The sequence below is a fragment of the Carassius auratus genome, chromosome 35, assembly GCF_003368295.1.
Source record: "Carassius auratus strain Wakin chromosome 35, ASM336829v1, whole genome shotgun sequence".
NCBI classification, from domain to species: domain Eukaryota; kingdom Metazoa; phylum Chordata; class Actinopteri; order Cypriniformes; family Cyprinidae; genus Carassius; species Carassius auratus.
Genome location: NC_039277.1, coordinates 8,948,789 through 8,965,465, shown reverse-complemented (window position 1 = coordinate 8,965,465; position 16,677 = coordinate 8,948,789). Strand labels below are relative to the sequence as shown.

Below are 16,677 nucleotides of genomic sequence, written 5' to 3'. Positions count from 1 at the left end.
AAGTCTTTTACCACTATAATGATTGAGGGCAACACTCTACTCTCTACTTTTGTTTTAAACAAAAGTCATTGTTGTGCTATTTTTCGCTATATATTGTAGACTGCATCACTTTTGGGAAGTCAGTAACCCTTTCCTGTGTGCCAGCTGAAAAACAAGGGGCTGTTTGGCACGCAATGGCATGAGAAACTGAAATCAAAGAATGAAAACATGTCAGTGATTCACACTACATCTCTGATGTCTTGTGACCAAACAGATGGACTTTATTTCTCTCGAGCTGAATCATGCTTTTTGTGTTGATGACTATTAGCGGATAAAACTGCCAATGTCGTGACTTGTACTTTAATGAAATTACACAGTTCATAATAATAGGTGGTCTTTTATCAAAGATTGCGTGGCTTTAAAAGTCAGCACCCCTCTTTATCTTTACCTTTCCCAGCAACCTTTTTATTTTAACTTTTACATCCAGATGATTTTTTTTTTTTTCCTGAGCATGATCCAGGACAGCTCAGTACTAAACCCAATCACCCCACCCTATAAACCTCTTGAAAACTTAAGATGGATGGATTTAGGCTATGGGTTGAACTCCCTATTCATCCCAACATAGAGTCATTTCTTCTTCCTTTCAAGGTTTATCATATTTGCGGGATGATCTAGTTGGCAGGGCTCTGGATAAAGGCTCTTGTGACTTCCTGAGTATAATGTATGGGATGATCTCTCCTGCAACCTGATCTGTGATAGGCTGGAGGAGGTTTGTCTGGAACCACTGGACAGGTCAAATCCAGCACTCTTCTGGGGGAAATCATTTTCGCAAAAGGTCCAAACAGACAAATAAATATATTGCTGATTAAATAAATCGCCCACTTCTAAAGAGAAGAGCCACTGGTGCAATGAGGAGGTAAAGCATCACCTTAGAAAAAAATGAGAGGTTTTCAGCTCACCCTTTTATTCATGTTCAGGCCACTTCATCTCTCAACGCCATGTCCCAGGAATGCCATAAATAGGGCTGCTTTGGGAAGCAGAAGTGGAACGTGGCAAGGGCTCTTGTGGTACAATACAATTTTGTCTTGCATGCAATTAAAATATTTGTGATCTAAAGTCACATGCATTTTGTGTCGACTGTATCAATTAGTTTCGATAAATTTAATGCATCTACAGTGATTTAAACTGAAAATACAATCATCTATTATAAAGCTATCCTAAATCATCTTAATTACAGATGGAAAACAAGATAAAATTCAGGATAGTTTAGTAATGTATTTTAACCATATATTACATCTTCCCATCCTTTCTGTGGATCTCGGGCCAAGGGCGGCAGATACTGTCAAATCGGGACATCTTATGATAATAGAAATAGAGCACAGGAAACAAATAAGAACATACGGGAGCACTAGATGCCAAAGCACAGGCCAACAGTCTAGACAGAGCACATAGCCTTGAGAAATGACAAGACGACATCATGTGAATTAATTACTTTACATATATTCTGCTGAAAGGTTTGTGTGCGCTCCGAGCAATGTTTTAGTTCAGACCTGCCATGTCCCAATTCCGTTGCTCCTATACCCCCTTAGGACCAGATTTTTTTTTTTTTTTTTTTGAGAAGCTATTAAGTTGGGTCCTGTCACTTAGATAAAACACTAGAACACAAAAGAGTCAACTAAATCAAAAGAGTAACTGGAAAAGAGAATCAATCCAGAGCATTCACACACCAATAAAAAACACACCCGATGTTTCACTGGAGTGATAAGATCTGACACAGGGCAGGTTTTATTCATGTCAGTGGGTGAGAGAGGTGAGCTCTCACATCACAGTGTGCCTGCTGCTATATAGCCAGAGGTAAAGGAGGACAAAACAGGAGGTTAGAGAGCAATAAATGTGTTCAAGAGGGATCTTTATTTAGGTGTAGAATCGTACTCTAAAGTGAAAGCAGATGGTACAATAGTCTAGAATACTTTCCATTTGAACTATGCTGCTCTTGAGCTATCTGGGTTGACTTCAGATCTCCACAAATCAGATTCTGGAATTCAGATCTACAGTAGGCATGTGCATGATAGCTTATGCATAAATTGTTAAATATTTTAGGTTACATATATATATATATATATATATATATATATATATATATATATATATATATATATATATATATATATGTGTGTGTGTGTGTGTGTGTGTGTGTGTGTGTGTGTGTGTGTGTGTGTGTGTGTTTGTTTAATAGATGTATCTTAACCTCACTAAGCCTGAAAAAAAATCTGTAAAAACTGTAATATTTAAAAAAAAAATTATATTACTACAATTTAAAATAAATCCAGCGCTGGTAAGCATTTACCATCTATTTATTGCTAGTGTTTGCATTTCTTTAATAATTTTTTTATTACCATCACTAATTAACTTTTCGTTTCTCAATTAATATCTAATCATTAAAAGTGTATGCTTTAAAAACAGTCTAAGATGCAGGACATTTCACCTAGAGACATCCTAAACTCTGCACAAAACATTGCAAAGTTATTAATGATTTTATTGGGAAAGCAGTTTAGATTCAACTTCGTCCTCTGTACAGTGTCATAAAACACTGAATTAGATCTGGTACAGTTAAACCACATGTTGGAGATGGATGCTGAGGCATACTTTTACGCTTGAGCATTCTCACAAAAAAAAATGTACTGAGTTGGATTTATCTGCTGTTCGTTTTGAGAGTTTAAAGGGGAGTTTTAAAATGCATTGCTTTGGAATTCACTCAAAGCTTTGTGTCAGTGTGTATGTGAGCATTACGATTGTGTCCAAACAGCTCTGGCTCAATGTCCAAATGTTTAGGCTCTGATCTCTGACACAGAAAAACAGAAAGACAGACCATAATTACATTTTACTAGGGCTTTCAAAGAACTATAATTTAATTAAATTACTTCTGGCGTTTGAAAGCTATAAAGAGATTATTTTATCTTATCGTATCTTATCTAATCTTATCTTATCTTATCTTATCTTATTTTATTTTATCACAAATATTATTACACTTATTGCTGTGAGTCAAATATTTCAACAAACATGTCAAAAACACTCACCTTTAGTAGATGTTAAGTGTTTGTTTCCACCTCATTTGTCTCTATATTGAATTTAATTCTCCTGAGCAAGGAAAGTAGTTTTTAATATTCCTCTTTTGCCTTGTTCAAGAACTTGGAGTAACACTCCAGTTTTACATGCAATGACTACAGTACATTAAACAATATTCCCCCCTTCAATAGCATGACATTGACTTAAACATATAGCTGACAATCTCAGCGCCTAGCCAAAAATGAAAGAAATCCGAGAGCCAGAGTTAAACCTTTCTTCTGTTTGAAAAGATCAAGTCTGGCTTTTCTTTCCTGAAAAGACGCAGCAATAGCACAACAAGGAAGAAAGAAAGAATAAGAAGTAATACATTGGTATTGCAAGAATGTGCTTGGTTTGGTATGAAATTTAAATGGAACAGAAAAATGACTTTACTGAATTGTAAAAAAGAAAAAGAAAAAAAAGTGTATATATATATATATATGATTTTTTCTTTTTCTCAAAGGATAGTTCAAAGGTAATGTGGAAAAACCTTTTTTTTTTTTGTGGCAATGTCATTACAAAACCAAAAAAGAGGGAGAAATGAATAAAAGTCATATTCTTAACAGATTTCTGCACACTAAAGTAAACATGGGAGGCTCTGATAATGGAAGCAGCTCTTTGCAGAGGTTATGGATGAAGCCTGTTTCCTGATGTTGATGTAAACTTTGGCCACATGAAAGAGGAGGTGACGAGAACCAATACAGAGCCTCTTTTAACTGCAATTCATCTCGTTTTCACAAACCATATTGAGGCTGATATCTGAATTAGCTTTTTTGCTACATTTTGAATCAAGATTGATGTACGATTTTCAGCTGTATTACATTTGGCTCGTACACACATTTAGAAACCTTTCTTTATTTCTTTTTAATGCTGGATCATTTAATAAGGGTGGACAAAATAAACCCAGGTGGGATAGTGTTACTGACACACACTGTTTGGCTCATTAGATAATCCATCCTTCTCCTCAACTCTGAATGCTGCAATTTATTCACTTGAATGGAAAAAAATATGTCAGGGCTGTGAAGGGAATTGTTTATGAACTGCCACATTACAACACAAAGATGTTGACAGCATTCTGGTTTCAGCATGTCCATTAAGCATCTACATTTGTAACTCAACATCTCTGCATCCAAAACAACAGCTGAGTTATTTAATTCCAAAAAGCAGAAGACTGAATGGTGCTAGTCTTTTTTTTTTTATTTGAACAAAATTACATTTAAATGAATTTCTTGCCAAGAGTGACTCCAGAGTTAAACTACAGCATCCTACTTTTTCCCTTGGTTTTCTTGGGGAGTCCTCCATACACCCCAGGAGATGTGCAAGCCCTCGGGAAGAGATGTAATTATGAGTTAAAGCCTCTGACTTTTACCAGGCCTCTGTACTATTACAGACCTGCAGTGACTCAGCAATTAAAGAGCCACACAGATGGGAAATCAAAAATTACCTGTATTACAGTGTATGATGTAGCTGTCCATCTGTGTAAACAATGTGAAAATAATTAAACCAAAAAGTACACGATTTATAAAGTTATTGGCTTCTAAAGTAAAGAGTCGATTCTGAATCGCTGAAACGAGTCGTTATAGATTTCAAATCTTTTGCCCATCTCTATGTACGTCACTAGGAACACTTTGCATAATAATCTCCGCCTACCGTCTTGAGAGAAACGGAACTCTGACCTGCCCCACCCCCCACACAGTCACACACAGACGCTCTGGTTAGCAGTTGGTGTGATAGCGTCATGTCGAGGAGACGGTGTGTTTTTAATTGTAAAGGCAAGTTTGTTTTATTTTCACTGCCAAAGAATGAAGATCAGAAGAACCAATGGCTAAAATTCATTTTCACCACAATACCAGAGCAGTACAACAAATCCTTGATGTGTTCACAACATTTCACTGATGACTGCTTTTCTAATCTCAGTGAGTACAGCGGGATTTCAAAGCGTTTGGCCATAAAAGAACAACGAGCATCTCCGAATCACAACGCGAAGTATGATTATGAAGTTATGTGTTTGTTTTCTCCCGGGCGTCTTATCAGTATGTGTGCTGTCTGCAGCCTGTCTGCGCTGATCATCATGTACAAACACATCATTAAAATGAAGTGTAACTCCGTGAATACTCAACGAAGAGACATGAGAGAGATATCTATAGAAAGCTTGACATGTCTACTTTAAAACTAAACAAGTGCTGCTAACAGATATTCTGTGATAAAGTAATCCATATGAAAACGACGCGATGTCTGTTTACTATGTCTCCCTTCGTTATATCTTATGTGACCACGCCCCTGCGCTGAACGCGCTATTCAGATTCAAACTGAAGCGCGCGGTTTGAATACACCCACACAGAAGAAAAAGCAGAGACTGTTCAAGTTTTTTATTTTACTGTTTGCTTCGCGATGAGAGGAATAAGACATAATTCAACCCAAACAGATGCTAACGCATTGTTTACCGTGAAGTTGTGTGCGGAACAACCAATCAAACCTGACTATGTCAGTTGACCAATCAGAACACAGTATGCTACCGAAAGGTGGGGTTTAAGGAAACTGAATCTTTTGAACAGCTTCGCGCGAACCGTTTGGGGATCTCTGAGAATTGAGGTAATTTTAAAATGATATTTTGACAAAATGACAATGTTTTTTAACCTTGGATGGATTTAAACCTAATGTACAGGGCTTATAAACAGTGATAAGAAGCTTAGAATTTTCATCTTACTGGCTCTTTAAGTGGAAAAACAGGGTCTTTTTTACTGAACACTGTGATTCCAACCTGTTACTGCTTCAATCATTCAGTCTCACTGCTTCTCCCTTGATTTTAACCAGCAGAAATGTAAAGTTATAATAATAGACGGGGGACAGAAAAGACACTAAGCAAGAGCAACACATGGCTTTGTAAGAGCTAGGAAACCTTCTGTCTTATGCTAACAGGGCTAAAACTTTATATACATACTATTGTTCAAAAGATTTGAGTCAAGAAATGTATACCTTTGTTCTGCAAGGATGTATTAAATGGATAAAAAGACACATGAAAATAAAGACACTTATGTTGTTATAAAAGGTATTCGATTTCAAATAAATACTCTTGAACTTTCTATTCAAGAAGCCTGAAAAAGACGCATCACTGAAGTAATGGCTGCTGAAAATTCAGCTTTACCATTTACATTACATTAAAAAAAATATCAAAAGAGAAAGCATTTATCCGATCAATGCAGCCTAGTGAGCATAAGAGACTTCTTCAAAATAAATCTTACAAAACCAAATTTTGAACGGTAACAAACTGTATAAATTGGAAATTGGAAAATGTTTAGTCCATGACTATTAGATTTAAAGTCACATACTGTATATACACTGTGAAGTTGTAAACAACAACAACAAAAAAAGTTGTAAACAAGATTACTGGAATTATGTTTTAGAAGAAAGCACATTTCAATGTTTAATTCACTGTGGCTCGGTGGTAGAGCACTGTGTTAACAGTGCAAAAGGTCATGGGTTCAATTCCCAGGAAACACACATACTGATAAAAAAATGTATAGCCTGAATGCACTGTAAGTTGCTTTGGATAAAAGTGTCAGCTAAATGTATAAATTAAATGTTATTTTTACAGTGGAAAAACAAAACAACAGAACAAAAATGGTCAGTGTGCTCATCTCACTCTAACAACTTTTAGCAGACATTCACATTTAAAAATTTCAGATTTCACTTTTGGGAAAACAGAGAAAAAATACGAATGACTTATTCTGCACTACAAAGGTTTTTGTCCAATCAAACGCTTTCTTTAATGAGATTGAGACATACACCGTCTATTTGTCTACAATAATTATGCAACTTTTTCTTCAAGCTGTAGCTAAAATCATATTAGCTAAACTACTGAGAGGACATGACACTTTGACTTTAATCCAATCTAAAGTCAAACTGTATTTTACTTCTGCAGCTATTTCCTTCTCTCATTCCATCTCTTTCATTCTCTCTCAAGCCTGGACTTTAATAAATCAGGAGCTGTTGATGGGATCTATCAGTCGTGTCTGGTATAGTTTTGTCCACCTCCCCGTTCAGCTCCGGTTCATGCACAGATCCTGAGAGAGTCCACTCGGCACCAACTGTCCTCAGTTAGAGTCATTGATCACAACCGCTGAAAGACAGCAAATATCTCCTCCTAGATAAGGAAACACTCCTTACAGCAGTGTTGGTATAATCTAATTTTACATTTAAACAAATAAAACAGTGAAACTAAGCATGAATTTCTGAAGCCCCCCAAAAAAGTATCATTATAAAGTAGATATAACCTTTCTCAGTCCTCTTCCATGTCTCTTATTCTCCAAATAGGAAAACCCTCACTTTGACACATCTATCAAGTTAGCCTATATGGAATATATATATATATATATATATATATATATATATATATATATATATATATATATATATATATATATATATATATATATATATATATATATTACTACTTAAGTAATTTTGACTTCGCAGAGCAATTCTAATCATTGAAAGTTACGTTAATTTATTTTTATTTTTTTTCTGTGAGGAATGAAGGGAACATTACATTGGATCTGATGGGAATAGCAGACTTGTTTTAATAGCCAAGTCTAAAAGTGCGGGATCTTTCTTTGAAGTGTATTTTCCACTTAAATGGAGCTTTAGAGACTTCCCTTGTTTTTTTTACCAAAGCATTTAAGAAATTATAAATCTTAAAAATGCAAAAACTGCCCACTAATTTTACTGATAAAAAACAAAACAAAAAAAAAAACAAGCAGGTTAATATCTAAACCAGAGGTTTACTCTTGGACTCACAGACACAATATGTATCTTTCTGAGGATGGTGTCACAGTGGAATGAAGGATGCACTGTCTGTTAACGTTCATTATTATTCTTATCTACACAATCTTCAATGGGAAAAGCTTGAAATATGCCTAATTATACCCATTTAGTTGCAGAGAAATACAATGTATTTTATTAATTAATAATAATAATAATAAAATAATAAAATATTTATATAAATAATAAAACTAAATAAAAATGGCAGCATGTTAAAAATATTCTTCAAAAGTGTTCGGCAGCATTGGCAGTAAATTATGGTAAGAAAAATGGGAAGACATACCAGAAAATTGCCCCAAATCCTTCAGCACCCTTAAATAATGACAGACTAAAACAGTCTAAAAATATTTTTTTTTACAAACAGAAGAAATTCTAGACTACTAAGGTCTGTGAAATGCAAATATGAGCTGTAATTGTTTCCCATGATTCTTTTTTTTTTTTTTTTTTTTTACACGAGATATCTATTATCTCAATGCTGTAGTATGCTGAATACGTCCACTCTATCCTTTTATTTGTCAAGATTTTTGGGTCTTTTGATCCACCAAGTCACCAAAAAGCGCTCATGCCAAAACAGACTCACATCTAATGACAGCTAAATGGAAAACTCAGGTTATGATAGCTATACTAATTCAAACGCAATTTAAAAGACATGTACTGTGTACTAAAGGCTAGATGACCAGTATGTAGATAAACATCTCCACATGCAAACAATGAGAATTTGAAATGTTGCAAAAAGGAAAAAACAGCCTAATATAAAACAGCAGAAAGCAGTAAAATGTACAACCTGTGTAGTAACTAGACTTGATAACAGATCTTGATAACAGAGCTACACACTATGTGCCACAGGTCACAATGCTTATATCAGACTAGGGTTAAATCTAATCTGTATGTTGTATGTTTATACAAGGGACACACAACTCATTGCAGTGTTTTTAAGTCACTGATTGTGCAAACTAGTGAGACTGTTGTTTCTTTGTGATATCTGGGATGGTGTAAATCAGTTATAGACATGCATAGCACAGAGATGGAGAAGAGATGAATCTCTACCAACAACAACTTCACAGCAGGGGATCAGAAAACTCAATATGGTAGAAACAAAGAAAAATTGAGAGCTTTTCGGTTTCAGCTCTACAGTTTCATGAATACTGTCCGAAAAAACTACAATAGCATGTTCCCGGGGCAGTATCTTTGTAATTAGGTTCCAATATGCAGCTTTTCGGTGTAAATAAGATATACAAAGGTATATCTTTCGAGGATACTGCCTCAGTGACAGATTACAATTGTTCTGACTCTATATGAAAATGGTGTATTTTTTGTCCATTGCATCTGGATAGGTATTTGACATGACAATGAGTATGCATGAGTGATTGCCTTGCACAAACAACATGATTATAGCAAATATAAGTCATAGCTATTTGATTTGGCTAATTCCTATGCTGCATAATTAGCAATATCCATGTTATTTTCTTTTTGTATGGACAAATATAATTTGAGGAAATATGTCTTCATAGCTGCAACTGATTTAAGAATGGCAACACCCTGTCTCTGGTTATACATAGCCTGAGGCCCGGCTTTAGTCTAGGTCTTTGCAACATACTGGATTCTCTCAAATCGCTTTTTAATGAAGGACAAATTTGACTATGACCTCTCATGTTTCTTTTTTTCCCTAAAAGCCAGATTACTTTGTAACTCCCCATTCACATATTTATTTAAACTTGGAGGAAGGAAGACAAAAGACTCAGGTTTGACAAAAGAAATCAGTAGGAATTTAATATTTAATTTAAATACGTACAGATGATTTAAACTGTACTGCTGCCGGAAAGCAGACTAAGAGACAATTAAATGTCAACTTTTAAAGTGAATAGTGTAAGACAGTCTTCAGAAATAGTAGGCCCCTTTTTTCCTTGCAACTTTTCTGGGTGCTGAACAGGGGTCAGTTACACTTGAGGCAGTGGCGGTATCATGCATGCACCAGACACAACAAAACATCTCTGGAAGGTCATTCAAATGCTTAAATTGCTTTCCACAGAGGAGGATGTGAGATAAAAAATCGGCATGGCACTTCTGAAGCTTATTCTCAACACAGAAACCATTCACTGCCTATTACAAAAGAAGGTCCATTTGATTCACTTTATCCTGAAAGGTATATAAACTGCATCCAGGTGAAATTTACCAATGGACTAACCATAATTTACGTAGACATATACAAAACTTTTTTTTTAATTATTGTCAGAATAAGCAGCATAAACAGTGTAACAGAGCTGCTGTTTTGTGAGAAACTATTTACATAGAGAAGAGAAAGGTCCAGATGAGCCGAAAAAAGTATGGCCCTGTCTTTTTATTTTTGTTTTAACAATAAATTAGCTAAGATGCTAAAATTCTAGTTCAAAGGTGAAGGGAGAATACAACTTCAAAAGGCCTATAATACAACACTATGAAACATGGGAAGTTTCAACACTTTCAGGTTTTCTGTTTATAAATAATAAAATACAACAATCTTCCAATCATTCACATTACAAGTGTCACACAATTTCACAAAAGCACAGTATGGTGATCCTAGACACTATACAATGATAATATACTTATTATGGCTGGCATACATATACATACAAAGAATATCTCTAAAATGTAAGAACTTCATTCAAAGCAATGGCAAGTCCTTAATTTAAAAAAAAAAAAAAAAAAACATGTAAATAGCACTGTAAAAAAACAAGAAAGATAGAAAAAAAGAAAACCATCTCCCAGTCATAAACAAACATACATAATGACATCAGTTTGAGTTCATATAGAGTTTTCATTGCGGTCTACAAAGTATGACAATAGCAGCTATTTTGTATGGATTTAACAAAACACTGGAGTTTCAAAGCTGTTTGAGTCATCAGTATAAAAAGAAACAAACAAAAGGAGCAGTCAACGTCTTGCCTCCCTGGCCAGCCAGTGAGACAAAACAAAGCAACACACAACTCATATCAACACTGCGGTGGCTCTGAAGAAGGGTAACGTTGCTGAACAATGTTTTTACCCTTTCAGTTACCAGACACCTGCGTCACTGTCGTGGCTGAGCGACTGTCTCTCCAGGTATACAACATTGCTAAGAGCGACTAATACTGTATGTCTTATCAAAAGACAAAATGTCCTCCACAAAATGGAGTACAATGTTGCTTTAAATCCTCATCTCAGCCTCATCACTGTGCTCCAGAGAGTGCTCTGTGGTGCTGATGATGGAGGCTGAGGGACCTTGAGTGACACCAAATGGGGAGACAGCTGGGGACCGTGCAGCAAGTGGGGACAGTGAAGGGGAGAAACTTGGAGACATGGCTGCAGAGGAGATGGAGCCCTCATGGCTTATAGGTGAACGCCTTAGGGATGTTAAGTGGTGGAACGTCCGTGCTATGGCAGGTTTAGGTGGAACAGATTTGGCTCCTGGATGAGCCACTGAGGTAATGAGGGGTGGAGGGTCAATTCTTGGCTTGGGATCTGTCTTAACTTTGGGTTGGAAGGGTCTGCGTGGATTATTGGGAGGTAAGCTCTCATCTTTTAGCCTGGCAATCTCTGTAAAGACACTGGCTAAGGGTTGGAACTGAGGGCACCAGTTGAGAAGGTAGTCCCAGTTGTAGCTGCCTCGCAGTTCCTCATCACTTGCAACTATGGCTGTGAGGGAGCCATCAACCAAGGGTTTACCATCCTCAGGGAAAGCGTAATCTTTCGGGTGGGAAATATTTAACCCACGACCTACTCCAAGGTAGCCCCCACCTTCATCTCTGTACACTGGGAGCTGACCAGAGAGTAGGGTACCACTGAGGCTCCCACTAATGCTCCCAAGTTTCTTAGTTTTAAACCACTGGCTTGCATCAAGTGGTCCTGGTTCACAAGAAATATCAGAGAGTTGGTCTGAATCCTGCTGAATACCTGAATCAGGGCCCCTGGCAGAGATGTGCTCTTGCATGGAGGATGTGATGCTTGCAACTCTTGGGTACTCATTGATCATAACGGATTTCGTCATCTTCTGCTGCTTCGGCAGATCCCCGTCCGCTGGAGTGAGAAGGATCTAGGGATCCTCCTCGAGTGTAGGAGCCTCCACCAGTTCCTACCTCATCACCTGTGTATCCAGGTAGTGCCTGATGATAGATCCTGTTGCCCCTGCGGGTTTAGGCCTCATCCAACTTCTGCAAAGCTGTGCCTGAAGACGCGGTACTGTTCCCAGTGTCTTGTCCTTCTTTTTGCGCTTTGATCTTACTAGATAAAGGACTACAGCAATTATGACTAACAAGACTATTACTCCAAGAGAGGCAGCAATTATGCTCACAAGAAGGACGTTAAGGTCTGTTTGCAAGGCCAAAGGAGGTGTTGGTTACGTCAATGGTGACCTGAGCGGAAGCTACTCTTGAGGTGTCAAGAGGGCTGTGGGCAGTCACATCTATAGTCATTAGGCGGGTTTCCCTCTTCGAGCGACTCCCTCCGCTTGAGCTGCCAGAGTTGTCCATCTTTAGGTAGATAACACCGGTGGTCTTATTCACATCAAAATAAGGAGAGGAATTGGGGATGGAGTAAAGTACAATTCCATCCACCCCACCATCCTCATCATTGGCCTGTACTTGCCCAATGCTCTGACCTTTTTGGGCTCCCTCTGGTACCTCAAAGGACAAGTCTGAAGTGGTGAAAACTGGATCATACTTCATCCTCTCCTGTTACATAGACCTGCACTGTGACAGTAGCCGAGTTGTTGCCTGCATCCACAGCTAAAGCAATGAAGTTAAATGACTTCACCTTCTCAAAATCAAATATTTGCCTGGTACGAACTTCTCCCGAGTTTGAATCCACCAAGAAGAGGTCTTTACCTAGGCCAGAGTGGTCCATCAAATAATACTTAAGCTGTCCATAAACTCCTGTATCATAATCGATTGCATGTAACACAGTCACAGCAGAGTTAGGCGGCTGGTTCTCTCGGATACTGGCCGTTAATGTAGCAATGGGAAAGTAAGGTCTGTTGTCATTGATGTCCTTTACCTCTACACTAATAGGAGCCAAGGCAAAATGACCATGGCCATCCGAGGCTTGTACTATAACAACATGAGAAGTCCGGCTCTCTCTGTCCAAAGGCCTTTGAAGCCTCAGTGCCCCAGTCCACTGATCCAAGAGAAGAGTTTCATCTCATCTCCAGAGCTGATGCTGTACTGGACCTCTGCATAGGGAGCTGAATCAGGATCAGTTGCAGTCACATCGTAAGAGATTTCTGTACCAGCAGCTGCCCCCTCACTCAAAGACACAATGTACTCAGCTCTGCCAAAGACAGGAGGGTTGTCATTCACATCAGTGACTGTGATGATGGCTGGTACGCTTGGAGCTACGTTGAGGAACACCACGATCCGAGACCGCAATGGTGAGGTTATAAGCGTGACGATGCCTCAAAATCCAGTCGCTCCGCCAGGATCAGGGTTCCTACAGTTTGAAAGCCATGGCCCTCTATGAAACGAAACACTGCTCTCAATCTGAAAAGCATTTCCAACATTCCCACTGGCAAATTTGCAAAATCAAAACCACAGTTTTCCTGAGATAGGTCTCCATCTACTGCCTCTAATGTCAGGAATGGTGGCTCCAGGTAACTGGTCTTCAGACACTGTGGCTTTGTACTCCATCTGGTGGAATATGGGGGCATTATCATTGACGTCTATCAGCTGAACTTGGACTGTAGCAGAAGATGACAGAGGTGGAGACCCCCCATCACAAGCTTCAATGACCACACTCACAGAGGGCTGCTCCGGGTCAAATTCTGCTTTCTGTTTGATGAAAAGGGTACCTGTAAAGACATTGGAAGTGTTTTTACAACTATGTTAATGCTTTAAATATAAACTATATTCTTAAACTAGAGGGTGTGGCTATTTAAACTAAGTGCAGCTGACCTTGTTGGTAGAGGCAGTTTTCATTAACTCCACACACCACTTTATGCAAATAGCATCTACTACTTATTTGCACTTGCTGTTGCTACTTATAATTATTGCATATTTATCTACCACTATTCACACTTTATATAAAAAACATACAGAATACATTCTTTCAATTGTGTAAATAGCCACTGCCAAAACGATCAACATGCTTAGTATAAACACTGAGCTTATACCATTTTTAGGATCAATGTTAAACCCATCCCTCGTTGAAGACACCACTCGATAGGTGACCTTTCCATTTTCTCCTGAATCTCGATCTGTTGCTGTTACTGTGATAACAGGACTGCCTGATGGGGAATGTTCTGGAAGTGTTACCTGGAAACCAAAGTCAACAAAGCAGCTGTTACTTGGCATGCTTTTTCCTGTATTCACAGTGATGTCATTTTGAATAAAAGCATCTGCTAAATGCATAATGACAACAGCAACTCTTTATTCTGGTGTATATTTATTCTTTTATATATTTATGTATTTTACCATCCTAATACATTAACTTTTTAAAATAATACGAACATTGTAGCAAATAAACCTTTATTTATCCCAGAGATACGTATTGTTTTAAAATACTTTAAATTGTAGAAAGAAAGAAACATCACCTGATATAGATCTTGTGTAAAAGTAGGTGCATTATCATTTATGTCCTCCACCAAGACAGTTAAATTGGCTTCACTCTGGTGCTTTGAATCTGAAGCTCGAATAGTCAACGTGTACCATGTCCTCTCCTCAAAGTCCAGTGGTGCTGTCAGAGACACACGGCCATTGTAACGATGGATATCAAATTTTCCCTGTGATGAAGCGTCCAGCTGTAAAGAGTAAGACAGCACTGGGCCAGAATCCACATCATTTCCCGTAACCAGGGTGATCTCAGTACCGATAAGAGAGTCTGTAAGTGGGACACAAGGACATAAACATTCAGATACAAGTACAATAATCAAAGTGCTTGATATCATGTCTTTCAAGGTTAAAAAGTAATAGGTCATCAGTAAGTTCACTTACTTTCTGGCACTCTAATTTCTCGTGGCACTGGGATGGTGGGACTGTTGTCATTGAGGTCAACAATAATCACTGTAATGGTGGCAGTGCCTACTAGTTTAGGGCTGCCACGATCACTGGCTTTTATCACCAGCCTGATTCAAATAAGATAAAATAAAGGATTAAATGAATTTTTCCTAACATACATCATGTGCTAGATGTGTCTGTTCAGTTTCTTTTGGGGATCAAGAGAGAGAGAGAACAAACAATGTCTTCTGTTTTCAGAAAAAACATTCGTACAACTATCCAAAAGCACTAACAGACCAAAAATGTAGTAAATTAAAAGCACACAGCTTTATAGGAGACGGGGAACATTTCAGAAACAAAGAACATGAGGTAAAAAAAAAACTACGAGGGCTTGAACATATTACACACACAAAGTAAATAACTCTGGAAGGACAGTTACATTTCATGAAACAGAAGGAAATTAAAGACCGGCACAGCACTGATTCACTGGCTGAGCAAATATGATATACACTCACTTTGCCTGTGTCCAGATTTCTCGGTCCATAATGGCCGTGGTTGTGAGGCTGCCGGTCAGAGGGTCAATCTTGAAAAGGCCACTTTGACTCGAAGACTCAATGGAGTAAGTCACCTGACCATTCTGACCCTGGTCAACATCCTCTGCCACAACCTAATGTATGCGAAAACATACAACATTTTTGGTAACTTTATAAGGAACTCCAACATAATGGTTTAAATCTCACACTTACGGACATTATGTCAGAAACGGGTGCCGAAAAAACAGGTAAGTAATTTAATGGTTTGTATGGCTAACAAAAATAATATAATTTTCAAGGGTACATTTTCTTAACTCTCCTGTAATTGGCTAGTGTGGCAAAAAAAAAAATTATTAAATTTATCTGTAGAACATTTTTGTTTTAATACTTTCCCCAGTATGTTTTCAATTACCTTAGACTTTTTAGAAATACCAGAAAATAAGAAACCACTTACCTGAATGATGGGAAAGTCATAGCCCTGTGCTTCATGCATATAAGCCACATAGTTCTGCAGCTGGAATCGGGGTAGATTGTCATTGACATCCTGAAGAATCAGGTTGACAGCCATGAAGGAGCTTGAGGATGTAGTTTCAGCCTTCACCACTAGACGGAGTCTTGGAGTGTCCTCAAAATCCAGGCCATTTGAGCTCTGTACCCAGATTTCACCTATGAAAGCACCAATAATCCAGTGAAGTAGGTCAGCTCGCTGGCATTGTAAATAATCAATATTATTTTTCAACTTTCTGATGAGTTCATGCATGCATTTTGTTCAAAGCTATGCTGTTTTCATATTTCACAGGTTTCCCATCTGACCTGTACTGGAGCTGATGCTGAAGGAATGGTATCTGTTTCCACTGAAGATGCTGTAAGAGATGCCGTCGCGGGTGCCGTCAGGGTGTTGAGCCTGAGCCTGGGCGACTGCAGTGCCTGTGCGTAAAAATACACAAAAAACTCAATCCTCTTCTGCTACATTGACTTAAACTGATGGATTGACTTTCAGTGCCTAACAAAACTGACTGTGCCAGTGAGTGCTGAAATACAATGCTACAGTTTCATCATGCAGCTCATTGCAAAAGTTTTCAACTGCCTCATGCCAGTGCTTTGTAATGAAGAAACCACAAAGAATAGCTTTTAGTTTAGGATTTATTATAATAATTGAAATGGTCTGTATATTTTTGCAATGCAGTGTGAGAAGATGGGTTTTATACATGTAACTTAATGAAAGTTGATAACTGTTTGTATAAAGAATCAACATGAAGTGGATTTTTCAACCCATTTTGCTTATATAAACTTGTAAT

The 16,677-nt window shown here is 37.8% G+C and overlaps 1 pseudogene; it reads right to left on the bottom strand.

Moving 5' to 3' along the window:
- Positions 1–9,665: 9,665 nt before the first annotated feature.
- LOC113054249 (protocadherin-16-like) lies at positions 9,666–16,536 on the bottom strand (annotated as a pseudogene).
- Positions 16,537–16,677: the final 141 nt, after the last annotated feature.